We start from the raw sequence: 22416 nt of genomic DNA on the forward strand, positions 1-22416 counted from the left end.
TTATGTTTGGTTTCTTGTAGACGCGTCTCTGATGTGCGCGCGCTGGATGTCTCTGCACGCATTTTTTCCCCGGATGGGGTTACTTTTACCGTGGGCCGACGCACTAAAACGTCGTCGCGATCCATTTCATATCCAGCTTTTCTTGACACTCCTAAGTTGTGTGTTGTGCAATGCCTCAAAGCATATGAGGACCTGACCTTGGAGTTACGCCCTCCGGGCGAGCGTCAGTTGTTGATTGCCCTGCGGAAGCCACACAAAGCTGTCTCCTCGCCCACTATTGCTCGGTGGGTGCGGTGGGTCATGCAAGAAGCGGGCATCAATACTTCTCTCTTTGGAGCACACTCCGCCAGGGGGGCCATGGCCTCTAAGGCATTCTCAGTGGGTGCTCGTTTGGAGGACCTGATGCGAGCGGCGGATTGGTCCTCGGATTCCACCTTTAAGAGGTTTTATTTTAAGCCGGTGGTGGATTTGGCCCAGTTGGTGGTAAGTAAGCTTTGAACTAGCATAATCTGAAGCCTCCGGTCCTGACATAGAATCGAAATTTGCCTAGCTTACGTAACGGTAAGTTTCAATTCTATTAAGGACACGGAGGCGAGGATTATCCCACCCAGACTACAGTGGTGTCTTTCCCACCCGTATGGCAGTAAGTAAAGCGTTTTCCTTTACGTTGTTGGTACTGTAACAGTCATTGAATGCTCCTCGCCTTGTTGTCGCATTCCTGGACCACCTCGCTGATGCTGTTTCTTTTTCGACAGGCAACGAGGGTGCCAAACAGGACCAATAAGGCTTCAGCGTGATCTGCGCGAAGAAAGAGGAGGAAGAAGATGAGAGGTCCGGATTTATAGTGGTGATGGACAGAGTGGAAGGACTATGGACTATCATTATACAAAGAGACTCTTGGGAGTTGTTGTTTGATTTGTTGAACATTCCGTCAATGCTTTATGTTTAAGCATTTTTGGTTATTATATATCTTTTCCTAAGCTGCTGTGGAGACTTTATGTTAATAAAGCGAAGGAAGATATAGCATAATCCTCGCCTCCGTGTCCTTAATAGAATTGAAACTTACCGTTACGTAAGCTAGGCAAATTTCGATTCAACCTACCATCCTTCAGAAGTTGGTAAACTGAGCTGCCGCAAATTGGCCAATTGTCAAACTTGTTATATATAGCCTTTTAAAATGGGAAAAGTGTAGTATAAAGCACAACATAGTTATTAACCTCTTCCGTGCGGCCCCGATTTCTCCCCCGGTGCTGAGCCCTAATGAAAACGGGTGTGGTCATGACGGAAAGGTTCCGTCATAAGCACAATTCGACCGATGCTCATGACGGAACCGTTCCGTCATGAGCATCAAAGGGGTTAATAAAATTATTATTGTTATCAGTATTCTGAAGCACAAAGCAATTTTGCTATCCTGGAGATCTTGCAATTCATCACTCTCGCGGTGTTCTAACTTACACCTGCAACATTACAACTTTGTTCCTTCAGACAAGCACGGTGACACCCAGTGCCATTTTCTCTTCAGGATCATAGACGTGGAAGTGGACTTTCATAGTCATCATCATCTTCCATTCAGAAATAACATAATTTTAGCATACTCTGCAGCCTCACTAATAACTCAGACAAACAGGATCTAAAATGTAAATCTCCCTCAGATCTCTGAGGAAACATGACCTTCCTCAAGTCTATCAGTTTTGCCACTGAAATCAAGGATACATCTGTAGAAAGTCCTGACTCACCTACACAATAACTCCGCGAGCCCCTAACTGGGACTGCAAAATAGAACACACAAGTACTTCCTTCACAGGGGACATTCTCCAGTTACCAGGGTATGCAAATGAGGGCTTTAATGCCTTAATTCTATTGAATAATACTCAGTTCAGCATTCTATGTTCAGCCTTTGGATGACCTCGTGTGAATAATGAAGTGTGCAGCCAGTAGGGAAGCCATTATATTTTAATTTGACAGTGAGGTTCTGGATCCGTTACTGGGCCTTGTCCGAGACACCTTTTTTATGTAATTTCTTGTAGTAGGTATATAGTAAAGACCTCACCGCATGGATAGCAGAGTGCTTCACCTCAAACAGGTTACACAGAACTAGCAGAAATATGAAGAGAGGTTCAATTTATATGTATGGTAATACGTAAACCAACTAAGAGAAAAATTGAGTAAACCAATGATGTAGTTGATGCAATAGTAAAGAAGAGACCATCTGGTTTCAGGTAGTGTGTGCAACTGTAAGTTGGTAAGGCCCTATGGAAGGTTAGACAGTTTCAATTGCATTGAGATGTTCAGAGAGGCTGTTCAAAGTTCTGGGAGCTTATTTTATTTATTTATTTATTTTATTTTTAGAGTTTTCTATAGCGCGAACTTGAACCGATTAGGTTATCAGAGCGCTTTACATAGCACAAGTTTCGTTACATGTTAACACAGCAGTTTACATAGAATCAGTTACGTTGCACATTTCAGTAACTTGAACCGAATAGGTTATCAAAGCGCTTTAAATAAGACAGCATTCGATGTCCAGTGCCCTCCTCCGCCGTGTAGCGGGGGACCACTTCAAGCCATCCGAAGTCGTCGAGCTGTCGGGACTAGGCTCCTGGAATGTCCAGTGCCCTCCTCCACCGTGTAGCGGGGGACCTCTTCCAGCCCTTCGAAATCGTCGACCTGTCGGGACTAGGCTCCTGGAATTTCAGCTGTCCCTTTACAACTACTTTGTTTGAAGTCATGACGGAGGTCTCAATCCCAGCAGCAACCAAGTAAGCTCTCTGTCTCCACGTTTCTCTCCGCGCTTGATGATAGTCTAGTATTATGGATTTAGGTGGCTCGCACTGGTCATGTCACGTGACAAACTTCAGGAAACCTCGTTGTTTTGAAAGATTTTCTCAAGGCCATAAATTCCCCCAGCACAATTTTTCCATCTTAATTCTAATGCGTGGAAATAGCAGGATTGGTTAACCCTGTAAGTCCTGTGGAGGGAGGATGTGTGCTTTCATCCCCTCTATCTCCCAGGCAGATAGGGAATACAGAGATGTTTTTCCAGTGCGGTGACCCAACTTGGGCGCCATTTGGGGGGCAGGCAGAATGATGTTCGTCTGGGTCCGTGTTGGTTCGGCTGCTTTTCCCATTTCTGACCTCGTTCTGCTCTTGGTGCTGGGTCCAGGGCGATGCGGGGGGCTCCGCCGTCCTTAGTGGGGATCTCGTAGGGCCCTCAGCAGGAGATTTCGCGCTAAATGGCAAAAGTCCGGCCTGTCCCGGGCGCCGCCATCTTAGGGTCAGGCAGCTGGGGGGAAACAGATGTCGCTGGGTGGCCCCCGCCCGCCGGCATGCGATACCTCCTCACCGCTATCGTGAACGGGAGCAGCAATCTTTCTTCCGGTCCCAGCGGCTGGGTTCCAGCTTCCCCAGTGCTGCCGCCAGCCTCGAAGGGTCCCCTTACTGCCTGACGCCAGCCTCGACAGTCGCGGACGCCATCTTGTCGCCTGCAGATCTCACGAGCAGGGAGAGAGGTAAGAACCCCAGTTTTCAGCCCTTCTAGGCCCTTCCAGGCTCCGTCGACCCTCTTAAAAGGGGCACCGGACCTTCATGCGCAGACTGTGGCGCTGTGTTCCAGGATTGCTGGCCAGGATCGATGTTTATGGAGGGCGACCGCGGAGGAGCTCCGGGGCTTGCCTCCCTCTACATGCTTAGCCCCGCCCCGACTTGAGCTTGCAAAGGGAAAGCTTGGTTGAGAGCATTAGATTTTTCGTCATGGGGATTTACAGCAGAAAGTTCGATCTACCGCTGGGGTTCCCCTGGCCTCCTTAAAAGTTAAGGTTATTTCTTTGATAACATGGCAGACCGAGATAATTCACCTTGTGTGTGAAGCAGGCTATTTTGAAATTAATTCTGGATTCAAGTGGCAGACAGTGGAGGTCTCTTTAAATCGGAGTAACACTGTTGTCGTTTTTTTGCTCCTTAGCATGCAGCTCTAAGAGGTGCCACCGAGGATTTGGGCACACCAACATGGGATCAACTCAGTGGCGTAACGAAAGTTGTAGGGGCCCCCCTGCAAGGTGCACAGAGGGGCCCGCCCCGGATTTAATCCGGAGCTCTCTGGCGTGAGTACAGTGCTGAGGGGGCCCCCTGCAGGCCCTGGGCCCCCCGCACTGCGGGGGATGCGGGGGCCTGTGTTACGCCCCTGGATCAACTCCATCAGTCTTTGCTTCAACCATGCTCGATCCGTTTCTCTACTATTGATTGTTACAACTATTAAAGTCTAGGTCCTTATTTCATTAAATAATCTCTTGCCTAACACTTGCACCTGAAGACCCAGTCCGAGATCCATTTAGTATTGACTGAGCAATGGTCATAACTCCATTGGAGCCTTAAGTTCCAGCTTCTTTTCAAACATATTTATGTCTATTCCACACCAGCTACAGCTGTGAAAACATTCTCTTTTTAATTTAGAGTATGCGTTCAACTGAAAATTAATAAGATGGCGAGATGACGAAATCACAGGCTAATTGTGTAGATTTTCGATACAAGATTCCAGTGTTCACAGATGGTCCACAGTATGGACTTTATGGTGGGTGGATACCTTAAATCTTTTCTGTCACTTCAAAGATTACAAGAGTTAACAACATTCCATGCACTTTTGCCAACTGGGGCATCAGTCCATTAGTTTAAATCTCCAACTATAATTATTTTAGCTGTGCAGAAAAATGGAAACAACCATAGGAATTCCTTTCACCAAGCCAATGGGGGGGACCGTACTCCTGTCCTTAATCTCATTAGACCTTAATATCCATCAAACTATCCCATCCACACAAAAAGCACAGCCTTATATTATAGCCTCACTATTTACTAGACTGCTGCAAATCCACCTCACCAGGCTGAGTAGACCCTCATGCCAAACCAATCAATATCCAAGACTGTACACTCCCCAACGGACATGAGAAACCCACAAAAGTGCTACCCAGATGAGAGGTTTACAGGTCAATTTCTGGGTCTAGGACCCCTGTTTTTTTTTTGTAGAACTAACGTTACCATGTTGTTGTTCGCCAGTACTCACACCTATCTGCCATGCAGCTGCAGAAGGAAAACCTTTAGGTCCAACCGCATCACTTTCAATTCCAATACATTATTAAGAATTGTACTCTCCGGTAGAGAAAATAACACATCAGAAGTCAGGTCCTGTAATCGAATGCTACACTTGAGATGAGAGAACGTGGGCTGATTGGAGATACTGTTCAATGTGAGGCGCTGCTTAGTTAACTGAGAGAGGATCTTGACTGAAGAATAGTTCTTATTCAGTATGGACTGCTTTCTGCCTACACATACTATGGTGTCAATTGTTGTTCTTGTATATGATCATTGTTTTTGGTTTGGTTGTTGTTCAAATAAATAAATACAGCATGCAACATGGAGGTTTACATTCATGCAGTGCATGTGACAAAATGTTATCCAGCCGTTGTTGGTAAGTTCATCTAAATTCCTAATATTCATGGCTGCAAAGAGCAAGGGCACACATTTAAGGAAACACTTATTGAAAACGAAATAAAGAGAAACAAAAGTAAGATGTAAAACTTAGTGAGCAATGTTTGCACTCCATTCCACCAATCACTTGTCCTCTTTGACAGTTTCTGTGCTAGTATTGTACATTTGTCCAGAGGATCAGAAAAGGACATCATCACAAACGCAGGATTCAAAGACATTTTAAGTTAAGGGTAAATTAAACAGGTGAAAGTTGCTGCAATAACAAGGTGCAGATAAAAAGAAAACAAATAAATAAAATTTACTAAACAAAGATAAATCAAGAAAAATGCAATATGCACTGTCTTGTATCAGCTCTCACCTCTCTCCATTATTGTTCCGTGTTCAGTTACCCTCCAGCAGTGTTAGTGTATTATAATTACTAAGGAACATATATGTACCTCATATGCCCTTCACAATTACACTGTTCTGAGGCGGCCGAAAGAGGGCATTTGCAATGCAATAGGTAGAATAGAATAGAATAGAATAGATGTGAACTTGTAAAGCGCGATTTGCTGCCCGGAGGCGTCCAAGCGCTAAAGTAACCAGAACCTACCGGAGAACAGAGGAGGAGAACACTAATGGTTAATGGGGGGAATTAAACAAGAAAGTCTTTAATTGTTTACGAAACACAGTGAGGTTGGGATTGGCTCTGAGATGTAGTGGCAGAGAGTTCCAGGTTCTGGACGCATTATAGACAAAACGTCCTTCCGCCTGACCTGGATCTTTTTATTCTTGGCGCCACTGCTAGAAAGGTCTGGCTGGAGCGAAGGCTTCTGTTGGGGATGTGGTGAGTAACTAAGTCACGGGCAATGCTGGGGCCTGTGTCCCAGAATGCTTGGTAGGCTATGCACATTGCTTTAAAAAGAACCCTCTGCCGAACCGGTAGCCAGTGAAGGCTAACCAGTCCGGCCCTCACTGATTGTCTACGAGGGATTTTGAGCAGTAAGCGCGCTGCGCAGTTCTGCATTATCTGCAGTCTGCGCAGGGTGTACTCTGGGGCACCGAGATAAAGCACATTGTTAAAATCGAGGCGTGAGTGTATAAGACCTTGTATGGCCACCTGTTTGGCTTCCATGGGAAGGAGGGGGAAGATTTTATTTAACATCCTCATGATGCCAAAACAGGTGGCCGATAGTTTTGTGGCTTGAACGTTGAAGGATTTGTGAGAGTTTAAGCTATTGGCATTGTAAATGACAATGCCTTTCATTTAGGTTTTAAAAACCAACACGTAATTAAAAAGAATTGCCATTTACAATGCCAATAGCTCAAACTCTCACTACTGCGAGACCTATTGCATTGCAAATGCTTGATCACTTTGCAAGTAGACCTGGCCATTATTTGAAATTTCCGGACTTGCTCACTGGAGTTGTCTGCTATAATCACCATAAAAACAAGCCCTTGTTCATGCCTCGAAGATGTTGTGCAGCTGAATTGATTAAAACGCACTGGTGCAGCCTAGCAATGTGTTTACACAGACACACTCGCACGCATTTTCAAACACACACACCTATAGAGACACATAGACACACAACACACATACAGACACACACATACAGATACACAACGCACAGATACAGACACAGTACACATTCAGACACACAGAGACATAGAGCACACAGACACACACGTGTGCACGTGAATCAGGACCCGAGAACTGTGCACGCCCGGCAGTACCCCTGTGTGCGTTGGCTAGCACTGGCTCCACTGCATAGCGCTACAAACACCTTCATGCTGAAGCAGATGGAAGTGTGTTTTGCCTGTAGCTCAGTGCTAAAGTCTTGGTTAAACAGGTGTACTTAAGTACATTTACAATGACTTTGTCCCATAACTGTTTTTAAGAGCATTGTTTTCCTTCCTTAGCAACAGAGTTAAACTCAATCTTGAATGGAAGAAATGTGGAGCATAGATTGATGCGCCCCTTATGCCTTTGTCTTAAATTGGCTGTGTCTTGGCACCGCAAGCGCACTGTTTAGGTCGAGGAGAATTATTGTCTTTCAGTGTGTTTTGAGAAACGGAGTGTGAACCCGCCTCTCTTCTCCATTGGCTGGCTTCCTAAACGGAGGCCAGCCATTGGAGGAGAGAGGCGTCACTCCAAACAAGCCCCGTCTCTTTCAGATTCGGGGGCGTGTACTTTGCATTCTTTCCACCTGTGACGTCATCCGTCACTCAGAATCACAAAGACACGCTCCCGAATCCGCAATTTTTGGAGCTTTGCGGCCGCCATTTTTTTTTCTCAGTGAACGCTGGTTCGCCGTTTTCTCCCCCTCCCGTCTTCTCGCCTGCCTCCCCTCCCTCGCCACAGTGATAATAATCTATATTTGATATATAGCTTGCTGGTACTTCGTGGTGCTTTGCAAGAAAAGCATGTTGGTCTGATGTCAAGTTTCATTCCTGGTGATGGCTGACAGCCCTCTCGTGCCCTCTCGTACCCTCCCTAGCGTAAGCAATGTTTCCTTTGGTGTGTAGACAAGGCAGGGTCCTGGTGTGGAGTCATTCGGGCACGTAGGCACTTGCTAGGACTAGAAGGCTTGACATATGGTTCGGTCCCATTAGGAACATGAAATGGTCCCGCCGATGCATCTGACATTACTAGGGTTTTCTGAAAATGCCAGGTTTCAGATTTCACCGGAAAAGTGAGCGCCTCGTTTGATCTGTCCTATTGCTTCTAGCATACAGGGCAGGAACATGAGGTGGTGTTACGCATACATGAAAGTGCACGCAAAGTGAACACGCCGTGAAAAGCAGAAAAGGGCATTGCAAGTCAAATGATTTTCACGATGCAATCTGTTTTTCTGTGATCCCCTACCATATACCAACCCTCATGTTGTAAGGCAAAACCTCATCTGGTTTCCAAGATTGATAAAATTTGTAATCCTCCAGCTGAGCATCCAGGATTCACTCCTCAGGCGTTGACATTCGTAATGTTTGTATGGCACGTACGGTATAGTAACGTTGCTTTCCATTGCCTGGACCTACTGGCTTTGCCAACGCTTTTTGGCAAAATGTCACTTCGAGGAGATATGTAAACATCTGCCAAAAGGGCGAAAGACAGAGGTAATCCGTATAGGATTAAGACACAGGGGTGCGGGAGCGGCGCTCTAGTGCTGAGTGATGAGTACAGTGTAGTAAAGCATCCCCGGGTTCACTTCCCCGTGACTCCGCTTTGCACCCCGCGCGCTCTTTACGGCGGAATGCCTTCTTGCTTATCTGGCACTGAATCCGTTCCCCGCTCGTAGACGCTGGTCCTGCTGGTTTTCATGGCAGCCCCTTGTGAGGTCAGATGCTCCATCGGGTGCAAGCTGTGTGGGGGCCAGAGAATTGCTGGCACGGGCAGAGTCTAACCAACCCCACTGTTTGCACCATCATCATTGTTGTTACAAGCCTCACACGTACAAGTTTACATTTCGATGTAGTTTTGGAAACGCTGCCCACCGCACGTGCCCTCTCTGGCTTTACTTATTTGTTAGGCTAGTAGAGAAAGATTTCCCAAAAATGGCAATTTCCTTTATTCTTATGACCTGTTGTAAAGTTTGGGCCTCTGCAGGGAAACATTTTTTAAATTATAATAAAGTTGCAACTACCATAATTATCCGAACGATACGCGAATGAATACAGACTGCAGTCTGTATGCAGATTCCTTAATGAACAGACTGATGTTTACTGCTATATACAAAAGAAGATTAATTAAACAATTTTAAGGACCGTCATGCTGAACGTGCCTAACTTCCCCCACTGAACAGGATATTTCTTTGAACAGCACAATGACTTAAGGGTTAGGATCTGCCCATAGTACTTGGAAGAAGAATTCGCAAATACAAATCGATGTTGTCCTTTAGCATTATCAACGCTTTTTTGCAGATTCTGTCCGCATTGTAAAAAAAAAAAAAAACGTTTTTGCTGGTACAGAACAGAATCGGAATAACGTGCAAGCTAACGAGGCTGCTGACATCTCCTCTCAGGGATCAGTTACACACTTATGTTAATTTATGCTCCGCGAGACGGCCACGCGTGGTACAGTATTTTTACCTGCATCCGCCAGATGACGAAGCTTGATTTCCACAGAGGATAGGAGTCTGAAATAACCAGTTGTAAATATTTGCCTTTTTTGATGTTAAGTCAAACCTAACTCGTCCAGGGATGACGGGCGCACATTAGTGTGCCTGTTATGTTAATTGCTGCCTTGCCTTTGTCTCGCTCTTAATGGGGACAATGCAGACAGGGAGGTCTTTTACAGTCTACTTGTCTTTGGGGCCTGTTGGGGGTGGGTAGGTCTCCTAGTGGCTCGTTGTCGTTCTGTAGGCCCGTCCACACTTTGCCACATCTGCAGAATCATAAGCCTGTCGGTGGGGCCGTTAATGATTTTATTTGGGCTCGGCGTGAGTTTTTTGGCTCGGTGTATGTCTGCGGTGGTGCCTAAATCTTGCATGCAGTCAGAAGATATGTGGCCTAGTGGTGCTGTTAACTAAGATGGCTGCTTCCGCTCCAGAGGATGTCATACAGTGGTGATATGTTCTTTTCACTTTGAAAAGTTTCTCCCTCTCTTCCTCCGTGCGCCTCTCCTTCCACCGTCTCTCCTTCCCCTGTTGTTTCGCCATCCGCCTGCAGCCCACCTTCCGTCCCCTGCTCGCCTCATCCCTCCGGACGGATTGTGCCATTTTTCTTGCATTCTGCCCCCTGATTGCACTAGTTTTTTTCTTGCCTTCTGCCCCCTGATTGCACTTGTTTTTCTTGCCTTCTGCCCCCTGATTGTGCCGTTTGTCGTGCCTTCTGTCCCCTGATTGTGCCGCTTTTTGTTCCCCTGCCCCCCTGATTGTATTATCTTTGCCAGTTAAAGCATCACCTTTGACTGCCATAGCAAGGAGCAAATATAAATACTTATCCCTTTTGGTGTTATTGATAAATGCTATATTCGAATTGCCACTGGACAAGGCAGAGATGCTTGAGGGAACTGGTCTCCTTTACATTAGACGAGGAAAATTAATATTTTCATCTCTGGTATATGCAAAAACCAGGAGATATATGGATAGATATATATATATATATATATGTATATATATATATATATATATATATATATATATATATATATATATATATATATATATACACACACATACATATATACACACACACACACACAAAATACAATATATATATATATACACACACACACATATATATACAAAAGCTGTGTCAAAGTCCATTCAGGATCAAAACACACTGTGGCCCAAATGCGATCACATTTGGGCCGCGGTTTGTTTTGTTCTGTTCCTGAATGGACTTTGACACGACTTTTGGATGTATTGGTGTTCGCCACCCCACTGCGGCACACCGTAATTAAGAGGGCTGGGACAGAGCGAACTCAGATCGATGGATATATATATATATATGTAATAGTTTTATTGCTTTCAAAATATATGACAATGATTTTATGTCTAAATATATGTATTTATACTATTCTTATAGCTTGTTTGCCCATGTTGCGGTAAAAAGTATGTTTACTATGTCTATGACCACATGATGTGTGGGAGGGGCGTGTACCACGATCACTTGGCATTATAAATGTAAAAATGTAACAAACAGTCTTGTGCATGTGAACAAGGGCTTGCAGCCCGAAACGCGTTATGCATTTCCTGAAACGAACGTTAAACCTGGATTAAAAGAATTGTTACCTAATCTGGTGGTCCGTCTCCTGCTTGACGCTTAGCTGATCTACGTGGTTGGAAGTGGCGTTTGGAGTTCTCTGTGAATATATATATATATATATATATATATATATATATATATATATACATACATACATACACACACACACATGCCCACAAAAATGGCCACTATTTCCATAGGACAAGGTGGATAGCAAAGGGCAAGCACCAGCCTTGAGCAAAGGCAGGGCATTTCTGTTTTTAAGAATTGCAATTAGTAGCCCGGCTGCTACAAATCACTTCGCTGGAGGCGCAAGTGCTGCGCCTTGAGCAATTCCCCTCAGCTGCTGGCGATGCTTCTCGAGAGCAGCACCTCACTAACATTCGAGCCCTAATTAAACAACTCTCGCTGGATGCCGCCAAGCTCCTCTGGAGATCTTCCGTAGCCGGAGTTTATGGCTGGGGTGATAAAAACAGCACAATCCTGCATAGGCTCGCCATGTATCCCAGAGCAAACCGCATTATCCCGGAGATACTGGATCAGGATGGGTCGACACAACGATCCCCGGTGGCTATGGCCGGCGCATTTCCCGCCTTCTACCGTCAACAGTATGCCGAACGAACCCCAGGACGATCACTCCTCGAGTTGCTGGATGCTATTGGTGCTCACCTTGCTCAGCAGGACTCTGCTGCTCAGGCCGATCTTGACTGCCCGATCTCTCATGACGAGATTAACGAGGCTATTGATCACACTTCGGCGGGCTTTGGAGAAAGGTTCCTTCCCACCAGAGACCGACATGGCCACCATCGTGGTCCTCCCGAAGTCACAATAGCCATCTCCCTATTGTGCTGACTATCGTCCCATCTCCCTCATCAAAACGGACGTTAAACTGTACGCTGCAATTCTTGCCCAGCAGCTGAATCCCTCCTTACCACGTTGGTCCACCCGGACCAATGCGGATTCATGCCCCAGCGGGGCACCAGACACTGTCTGCGGAGGCTGCATCTGGCCCTGGCTAACCGCCAGGTGCTTGCCCCTTACTTGGCGCTTCTTATCGATTTTGAGAAGGTGTTCGACTCCGTGGACTGGAAATACCTGGAAGATGTGCTATCCGTGATGGGTTTTGGTCTCAGCTTCCGTCAGCTGGTCGGAGTTCTGTACACCCGGCCTCAAGCGCGTGTCTTGGTCAATGGAGTTCACTCCGACGCCTTCCCCTTTCAAAGGGGAACGGGGCAGGGATGACCCCTCTCGCCCCTTCTATTCGCCTTGGCGATGGAGCCTCTAGCGACCTTGATTCGGTCCGAAGGTCTTGTGCGGGGATGGGAATGGCCCAACTCTGAAGTGGACAAGATCGCACTTTATGCGGATGATGTCCTGCTCTTTTTGGTTGAATCCGCCAAATCAGGCCCTTGTTGTCTCCAGAACCTTCGGGCAAGCCTCCAGCCTTCGAATGAACTCTAGTATGTGGGTCCTGGTCCCATTACATCTCTACAGAGATTGCTACGGCTGGTAGTCCACGATACCGCTTCGGCGTCAGTCTTTTAAATATCTTGGAATCTGGGTTACTCTCCTCCCGGAATAGGGCTGGTCCCTCAATGTCACCCTGCTCGTGAAGAAAGCTAAGGCAGATCTCCACAGGTGGCAGACACTACCCCAGAACCCCTTGGGGAGGGTCGCTTTGTTTAAAATGATGATTCTTCCCAGATTTCTTTACGTTCTCCAAAACACCCCCTTCTGTTTTCCACGGGGGTGGTTTCGGGAGCTGGACACTATGGCTACTAAATTCCTCAGGGGGGGAGGGGCCGGCCGGCGTTAAACATCTTCCGGATTTCATCATTCGACGGGGGCATGGGGATGACACATTTATACATATATTACTTGGCGACTCGCCTATTGAATATACATGACGGGTTTAACGGGGTAGGTCCGACCCGGCCTACAGGCTTGAACTAAGCGAGCTCGGCCTGCCCAAAATCCAGTCCCTAATGTACGGCAATCCATCCTGTCTACCTTGCCGGAAGTCATGCACTCTGCGCATGGTACACGGCTCCGGGAGGTCAGTAGGCTGCAGGGGTTTTGAATGTGGGATCTCTCAACTCAGTGATGTGTGGGCGAGCGGCCTCATGCACTCTTTTAAGGACCTCCAGTCCAGATACTTCTTGCACCCAGCACAGTTTTACGAATATCTGCAACTGAGACACGCCCTCCACGTACAAATATCGGATAACACCAGGATCCCTAAGTACAGTCCTCCCGAAGCACAGACAATGCTAGGCGAATTAGGGAAAGGGGTTATTTCCCGCATTTATCGGACACTGGTCAATAATACCCCGACCTCACTGGACCGAGTTGGGCCGATGGGAGGAGTGGGTGGGTCCCCAGGTTGAGGAAGATTGGCAAGATGCCCTCATGTCACCCAAGATGGCCACCGCATCCGCTAAACTCAGCTTGATTCAATTGTATTATTTACATGCTGCCTACTTAACCCCGAGGCGCCTACATCGAGCCGGTTTTTACCCGACTGCATCGTGCATGAGGTGCAGCCACAATCCGGCTGACTTTTTCCACATGGTATGGGCATGCCCCCGACTGTTTCGGTTCTGGGGTGAGATCGAAAGCGAGCTTACTGAGATTCTGGGTTGGGAGGTTCCCCATGATCCACGACACTCACTTCTCACGATTACGGATGGACTGGACGGGTCCAGGAACGAGAAACTACTTTTCAATACAGCTATGGTTGTGGCCAAGCGGGACATAGCCGCCTACTGGAAGCTTCCCACACCACCATGTTCTGAGAAATGGCAGAGGGAGGTAGATTGGTGAACGGATCAAGAAAAACCCATGTATGAAGCAAGGGGTTGTCCAAAGAAATATCGGAGGGTGTGGGGCAAATGGCTGGATGCCGTGGAGTAACCTGAACTTAGTACATAATGCTTGTATTCAATGATACAGGATGGGGTCAAAGGCAATGTATCTGCTCTTTCAGTTGGCTGTGTGTGAATATTGTCGCTATCCGATGCCAAACTGCGGGTTCTTGTTCTTTGTCAAAACAATAAAATTGCTTATCAAAAAAAATCCCATTAATATTTGTTGATATAATATATCATCCATTGGACCAGATACATCATCAAAAACATTTGGACCAGCATTTTCATAAAAAGCAACTGTATGAATTCAAAGTACAAAAAGAAGAAGGTTATTGTGTCGATGCAGCATTTCGGTGGCATCTTGACCTTAATCCCACATTCTTCAGGACCATTAACTGAATTAAAGCAATTGATACTCTTCAGGGTCTTATATAATGTATAATGAAGGTGCCGAGCATTTATTGCCTTTTACCCATAATAGCACGGACAGTCTGTTTCTTTCCCAATGAGATAAGAAACTAAATTTAAAACATGCAGCTCACATTTCACTAGAGTAAACCAACTTTAGCAAGTCTATTGTTCCTTTCCTGCCCCGGCAAGACTGCCGCTGGGATAATGCTAGTCTCAGCAGTCAATAAATTGCTCCTTAAAGAGGTATTTTCAATTACCTGTCTGTATGACGCAGTTCACACAGCTTATTGTGACTGCTAGATTACGAACCGACAAAGATCTTGTCCCCCGTGCCCCGTGTTTTCTCATGGAGATCAGGGTACAACAGCAACACAAGACGTTGTACGTTTTTTCAGGACTATTAAAAGCTTGTCTAGATATTTCTTTAATTATGATGTACTTTTTTGTTTTGTATTGCTATTGAAACATGGAAGATCCTCAAAGTGTTGGGTTCTTGTCTTCAGACGGAACTTCAACTATCATTAACAGATTCACCTGAAGTTCAGAGAAGACTTAAAAACCCAATCTTTTTAAAAAGCATCTAACCCACAACAGTCTAAACATGACCAACCCTCCTTTGCCCAAGGATCAGGCTGCACCATCTAGCAGAATGCTTCCAAAACACAAAATCTCGGAGTTAATTACTAAGAAGCTAGTTGGAGCTATGCTGTTAGTCCGCCCCCTACCTCTCTACAGTGGCTTTCGAGAAAAGATGTATTAGAGCTATACAAAAGATATCAATCTATTAAATAAATAAAAAAGTATTCATGATTCTGTAGTTGCTTTTCCTGAACACTTGCCAAGGATCTGAGGTATGTTACTTGACCACTAAAACACTCTAGTGTTTTTTTCACAACTCAAAGCATTTAAATATGTTGGCTAACAAAGTAAGAGGGTGCAACCTAATAACTGGTGTAGCTGGCAAGAAGGCTTGTCATGTGTGACACTTTATGCCGGCCCTGATTTTTAGTCAACAGCACTTTGCAGGCTGCGATTTCTGAGCACATTCTTTCAATGTTAGAAGCGAAATTACAAGTATCATAATACAAGGTGAAGCTGGCTAATAAGACAGTGTGAGAAGTTGGCCTGATATATGATGCTCACTAGTTCTAGTGATCACCTTTTATCAGTCCAAACAACCCTTATGATGATTGGTTGTAAATCAACCTTATAGACCAGCTATCCTAATGGTAGCATGGACAGAGCAGACTTAGGCTAAACTATTTTGGCATGTGAAGCCAGCTGTTTTACCAAATATAACCCCTTGAATACCAGATGAAAGGAAACCACACAGGTTGTTATGAAAATAAACAATAAATGTATTACTAACAAACACCTCTGAACTCTTTATGAGATCAGAGGGCTAAGCACATAACAATACTCTTCAGAAAAATACTGTAAGTTGCACAATTACAATGGTGCCCTAGGGGCACGACAAACCATATACTAAGTAAATGGGTTAAATAGAACGATAGAAGGAATGAGTATGCCCAGAGGCTGTAGAATCGCTGGGGCTACACTACCCTAACCTTAGGTAAGGAGCAGGAGGCCCACGGGACGCGTGTGCAGTGCTAGAACACACACTCAGGTTTCAATGCAAAGTCAATGGGCACGAACAATTTACAAAATAGGTAAGTAAGGACAGTTCCGACTGGTTGAGACCAAAACTACAGGATACCTGGACACTAGGAGAGTCAATCTACCTATGAGCACCGAAATGCTCTCATTACCTCACCCACGGGCTGCGGCTGCATAGGTGTGAAAGTGTGTCGGGTTTCCTTGTTGAAGTCAATGGAGCCTTGGAGAAAAGATGCTGCAGGCGACCAGGAGGAAGATGTCCGGAGTGATCCAAGGGCGGATCGAAGAAGATGGAGACCTGAAAGCAGAGGGGACAGTGTTCAAAGTCACTAGCCAGTGACCGGAGTGGAAACAGGAAGGAACCAGATGATGTCGTCGCGATCAGGTGAAGAGGTGACGCTTGACTCTGCAGCCACGTGAACCAGGAGGCGTCGTCGACGACCAGGATGGAGGCACGAGCTGTCCCACGCAGGCTCTCGCTGTCGGCGTTGTCGGTTCCCGGATCGGAGTCAACAGGCCTTGGCAAATGCAACCCACGCGGCAAGTAAAGATGGCGTCTGGTGCGGACCAGGAGGGTCCAGGGTACTTCTCCTTTGCAGGGAAGCAAGGGCCAGTCTGGAGCAACCAGACCAGCGGCGTAGTTTCAAGATTTCGTCGTCTAGGGGGCAACTAGCCAGCCGGCAAGTGACCAGACAACGCGTCGAGTAGCAACCAAGCAGAAGGGCCCCACGCAGATCTCGTGGATGCTGGAGGGCTGGTCTTCGGTGCAGGAGCTGCTCGGGGCTCGGGCCTTCTCAATCCCCAAAGCACTCACTCAAGGGTGCCTCAGAGGTCGTGCTGGAAGCGAAGTGCAGTTTCTTCAAGATGGCCGGTCCCACGTGTCTCGTCGCACCCACGGATCTCAGCTGTGCTGCAGATGTGAGTTGAGGTCAGAGAGGTCTGGAAGTCAGGGTCTCGTCGGGCTCTGAAGTCTGGTTCCGCCAGGAAGGACGACAAAGTGAACCGCTAGGACGCTTGATGGTGCCTGCGGATGCAGGGTGGTCACTCCTTGGCCACAAGGGAGATTTCTTCAGTCTTCTGTGGAGCAGAACGTCGAAGTCCAGAGTTTCTTCTTAGTAGAGTTGTTCAGGATAATCTAATTTGGAATGGGACCAGCTCCTACCTTTATCCTGCTAAAGGGGGCTGTACTAGCGACTAGGTCCCTCCCATGAGTGGGACCAGGAAGGGGGGTGGTTACACCCCCTATCCTTTGTCAGGTTTTGCGCCAGAGCTGGGGCTGGAGTGCCCCAGCAACTGGTGTGAACCGGGGTATGCACAGGGACACCTTGTGTGCCCCAGGCATGTCTCATTCCTTTCAGCCCTGCCTATCTGGATACATAAAGTCCTGTCTGGGGTGGTGCTGGCACCTCCCCAGGCAGGAAACCCTTTGTCCAGGCCTCCCTTGCTGGAAGGACTCCCAGCAGCAGGAGGTCAGACTTGTGTCTGTGGCAGCAGCATCCATTTTGTGATGCTGACGCTCTGGTTAACTTTACCGGGGTTCTAGTTCTGTAGATGTTGTGTCCCTCTAAAAGGGTGGAATGCTACCCCCGTCGCCAGAACTGGCGAGGGGGTAGTATTCCAAATCGTATGACACCTTACTCGACATGTTTTGATAATGCCAAACCAAAGTTAGCAATAACTGCAAGGATTATAATGCACTTAAGAGTAATGGTATGGCACCATCATGGAAACAGCTAAAGGACATGGTTCCGAAAGCTGCAGACAGGCTCAGCTCATGCTAGAGCACCATCTCACATATTTCCAAGCACTCTGCCTTCAGGATTGATAAGGCCTTCCATAGGAGTGACTTATAGGAATATATGTGTCCATGTATATGTTAGATATAGAGATACTATACCTAAAACAAAGGGTGATTACACCACCTTGCCCCAGCTGAGTGATCAGCCAGTTGTGTCAAACAGTAAGGCCAGGGGTGGAACAATACGTGCTGCAGCCCCTGGTAGGCCTTGGATGCACCTATGCCCTGGGTACCTAGGGTACACTGTACAGGGGCTCACAAGGTGATCCATGTTCCAATTGGTATGTACCTAGAGTACATGGAGTCCATTTTAACAGAGAGAGCAGAGGGCCTGGGGTCCTGAATAGCAGGGTCCCAGGTCAACTAAGTCGAAAACCAGCTAAACACTAGGCAAAAAGTTGGGGGTAACATGTCCACCTTCCTACAGACAGGACTAGCTGAAAGTGGCACACAACAGAGGGACCACTATCTTTCCAAGAATCACAATATAGAATTTAAAAAGATCAATGATTTAACTAAAAAGTTAAAGGACACACTTTTGTGACTGGAAAGATGGTCTTTGAAATGCACCTATAACACACAGTGACACCTATGGTTTCCCAGAAACAACAATTTGAAAAACTTAAACAAAAACTGGCCACATATAACTGAGAAACTCCAGCTATCCCTTCTTGTAAGAGCATCATCAAGCCTTGTTTTGACTTTCAAATTTTGAATGGGTAGGTCTTGGTTTCAAAAAAGAAAAGTAAAAACAACATATGAATGTAAAGGGAAAAACAAGACTGGACGAGCTACACACACCTGGAATGGAGCAAATTAAGATATACGGTTTATATAGGAATTATAAAAGTACCATGAGGTGTTATTGCTAGAAACCCACATTTCACTGTGAAAAGAAGGGAGTGACAAATTCTCCAGAACAATACTTATGAAACAACAGTAGGCTTTAACCTGTTGTGGGAAAACTTTATAGATCTCACCTTGAAATGTCCTCTAGGACCATGTCAGGTTTTAGAAACGTAGCCAACAATTACTTTATCATTGCATTTTATAACTTACATTTTCAACTATTCATCATTAACATAAAACTGTATATGCCAGAATGCAAACAATAAAAACAAACAAAAGGGGAGCTCTCAGAACTACACTACCTTCTTGCTTGTGATTAAGTGTCACAGTTAATGAAAGCAATCGCCCCAGAGAGGCACAACGCAGACATTTAAACATCAAATATCTACAGGAAGGATCTTTAGGAAGTAAAGAGAAATCCAATTCGTCCATCTAAAATATAATTTTGCCCTTTTTTTTATTACGATTACATATTCCCGTGTAGTTATAAAATAATTTCTAACATTCTTAAACTAGAATTCAAGACACAATTGAATCATACTGAGATGTGGTATGAAGAAATGCAGTAAGCCCTCAAAATAACAAGCTCTTGATTTTGGGAAAACGTAGGTAATATTCAAGGCTAAAACGAGTGCAGTTCTCAGGCGTGCACAGCATCCTAGTTGAGGTTCTGATGCAAACTCTTGAGGAGGCCAGCTGAACATCGCCTTCTGGTTGGCCTTCTAATCAGGGTTAAAATGTAGCTCTAAAATTATCCAATAACACGTGTGACCTCTTAAGCCAGGCTTGGCTTTTTAGTCAAGATCGAGATGTATACTGGGATTTTGAAGCCATGCCAATAATGTTAAAATGAGGCTACTAATACCACAATGCAAAGTGATAATCGCAACAAAAACAAAGTTACTGCCTAAGCTGTCAATCATGACAGAGGACCAATTGAAAGCTTTGTAGCCAGGGACTAGTGCAGACCTCCAATTAAAAGCCAAAGAAACAACCTATGATAATAATTACTTGCATGTTTAACCATACAGTTGGGAATTAGACCGTCCGTCTCACTGAAGTTCTACCTTGAATAAAGCATGTTACTTACTCTTACTTTACTAGCTCTGGGTTAATCGAGTTTGGAAATTAAGGCGAGTACAAAACCAGGTTACCAGATGACCTAATGCCACAGGGATGTCTAATCCTGGATCTTCGTTTAATGGCAGATGCATTCTGGGAGTTGTAGTCGTGGCTCGTGTTTCTTTATCCAGTTCAACTACCAACCCAGAAACTACGATTTTTAACTATCAAAGCCCACGAATAAAGCACTGAGTCTTTAGTGACAAGGTGTTACCCTCAGCCGAAAATGTAACTGGAGCAACATGTTTCTTGTTATTTATGACGTAGGGCTACATGCGTCACATTTAGACATAAGCGACGGCTGAAATGCAAATATTAATAACACACAGACAAGAAATTAGGCTAAATAGAAGACTCACCTCAGATTAACCGTTATTTTTCAGGAATGCAAATATGGCATGGAAATAAAATAGCAAAAATAAACAGCATGAACATCAATCGTCACTGACGGCAGGGTCTGTTGGAAAGACGAGAGTTGTTAAAACGAAGATAAATAAACAAGCCCGCATAGGCTCCCTGCACCCGGAGCTGCAGTCCTGGAGCCTCAAAACCTCCCACCGCTGCTGAGCCTGAGCTCCCAGCCACTTCCTGGATCCCTGCTGAAAGCCGCACTCCGATTGGCTCCTCAGCGCACCCTTCCTATTGGCTGCGGTTTGGTCTGCCTCTTGTTTACCTTCTTTCCCTGCCTCTGAGACAGGAAGTTGCTCAGTGACTTCCACAGTGATGATAATGAGCATGGTGGGCTACAGGTGCTTCAATGGGTGGTTTTGATTGTGGACTAGGACTTTGCTGTATTGTTAATTAATGCTGGCTTAAAAACTATATTCCTCAACTTAAAAAGTATGCAAAATAGTTGAACTTTGGAAGTTGCTTGAGGCCCCACAAATTTCAGAGGTCAATTTATGTATTTATTTTTGCAATTTTATATAGTAAGTAAGTAAGTAACATTTTATTGTGTATGGTTAATTAAAACCTTTACAAAAAAAGTAAATTTCAAAAAGGCTTATTCTATTAAATAAATAATTAAAAATGCATCTGAGACTGATGTCCTTTTCGGAGAAATAAAGTCTGACTTTCATTATCAATCTTCATAGTCACTTATTTCGCTGTGTCTTTAGGTTTTGACCCATTGATCGCCTCTTTTTCGGATTTCAGCAGTAGGAGGCTCGCTTTCTGAAAGAATCTGGTAGCCCTGCAGGCTATCTGCAACTGTTGGCTGTTCAGTACAAACATGACTGCCGACCGGCATGTTCTAATTTGGAAAAGGCGGAATGTTTGAAGGAGATAATACCGTCTCAAGTTACTCAGAGAGGGACAGATGCACAAAACGTGGATCAAAGTTTCTTCTGAGAGACCACAAAGTCTGCACAGTGCTGTTGGCCATGTTTGCCGCCATGCCGGGATCTGATCTTTTGTGATATAGGTTCCCAGCCGTAGTCGTAGTAGCATTTGTTGCGTGGATGGTGTTATGTAATTAACTAGATAAGGTTACGGTTCGCATCTCTCATACGTGGGCAATACCATCCAGCCATGGTTTTTCTTGGCCAATGCTGCTTTATCAGCAATCCATGATTTGTGTTTTGCCGCACCATTGGCTACTTTTTTGAAGGCCGCGAAGGTGTGTTTAGTGTTCCACGTCTCTTGCATGTCTAAGTTTTTCAAAGCTTCTTCCAGTGTTGTTTTCCATGTCTTTTTTCCTTTTGTTTGTTTGTTAATTTCAGACCAACAGTGACCCATCAGTGTGTCCTCCTGAGCTGCTCTTAGTTTCCAGCATGTTTTTATAAAGGCGGCTTGTCTAGCTTGGTGCTGGTTTAGTAACCCAAATTCAAGGCCTACCTGCGCCTGAGATGCAAACTGCGGGATTTGATAAAGATGTTTAAACAACGCTGACTGTTGGAGGTTCAGGAAATTAGCGTCTTTACCTCTGTAAAGCTCGGAGCCATACGTGAGGGAGGGTAAGAATTTGGCAGCAATCACTTTCAGCAGATATTCATTGGATGGACATTTTAGTTTTGTTTTTAGTATGTTTAAGGCGAACCGCAATTTGTTAGCCTGGGCTTTTCTGTGCAGGGTGTGATCTCTTAATGACCATCTCGAGTCGACCAGTACTCCCAGATACTTATAGGTGCTACTTTGCTCTATGTTGTTTCCAGAGATGTGCTATCTGAATGTTTGCTGCCCTGGCTGAGACGCAAAGCAGACCACTTTCGTTTTTTTGCAGTTGAATTGTAGCCCGTGCGTGGAGATGTATTTGTGCAGCCTTGTTATAGCACGTTGAAGACCCAGCGGGGTCTGGCTGCAAAGGACTATGTCGTCAGCGTACTGCATACTCCTTACTTTGTGTTGGGCTAACTTTGGAGGGTCAGTTTGGATCTCTGAGATGCTCTTATCGAGGTCCGCAGTGAAGATGTTAAAGAGGGTGGGGGCCAATACACATCCCTGCTTGAGGCCAATATAGGTGGGGATTTTTGGTGTTGTTCTGTCCCCGTTGCCAAGTTTTATCTTAACCCAGGTGGATGTGTACAAATTTATGATGGCCCGTAGCAACTTCGGAGGGATGCCCCAGCTGGCCATCTTTTCCCATAGGATCTC

At 45.6% G+C, this 22416-nt stretch overlaps 1 protein-coding gene across 1 annotated transcript in view; it reads right to left on the bottom strand.

Annotated features, from left to right (window-relative positions):
* The window catches only part of FKBP8 (FKBP prolyl isomerase 8), a 114409-nt gene extending 93942 nt beyond the window's left edge, over positions 1–20467 (bottom strand). The window contains exon 1 of the mRNA XM_086947019.1: positions 20184–20467. The gene's annotated coding sequence lies outside the window, so the exon portion shown is untranslated. The remainder of the gene's footprint in view (positions 1–20183) is intronic.
* Positions 20468–22416: the final 1949 nt, after the last annotated feature.

This window comes from Lissotriton vulgaris, chromosome 12, assembly GCF_964263255.1.
Source record: "Lissotriton vulgaris chromosome 12, aLisVul1.2, whole genome shotgun sequence".
NCBI lineage: Eukaryota > Metazoa > Chordata > Amphibia > Caudata > Salamandridae > Lissotriton > Lissotriton vulgaris.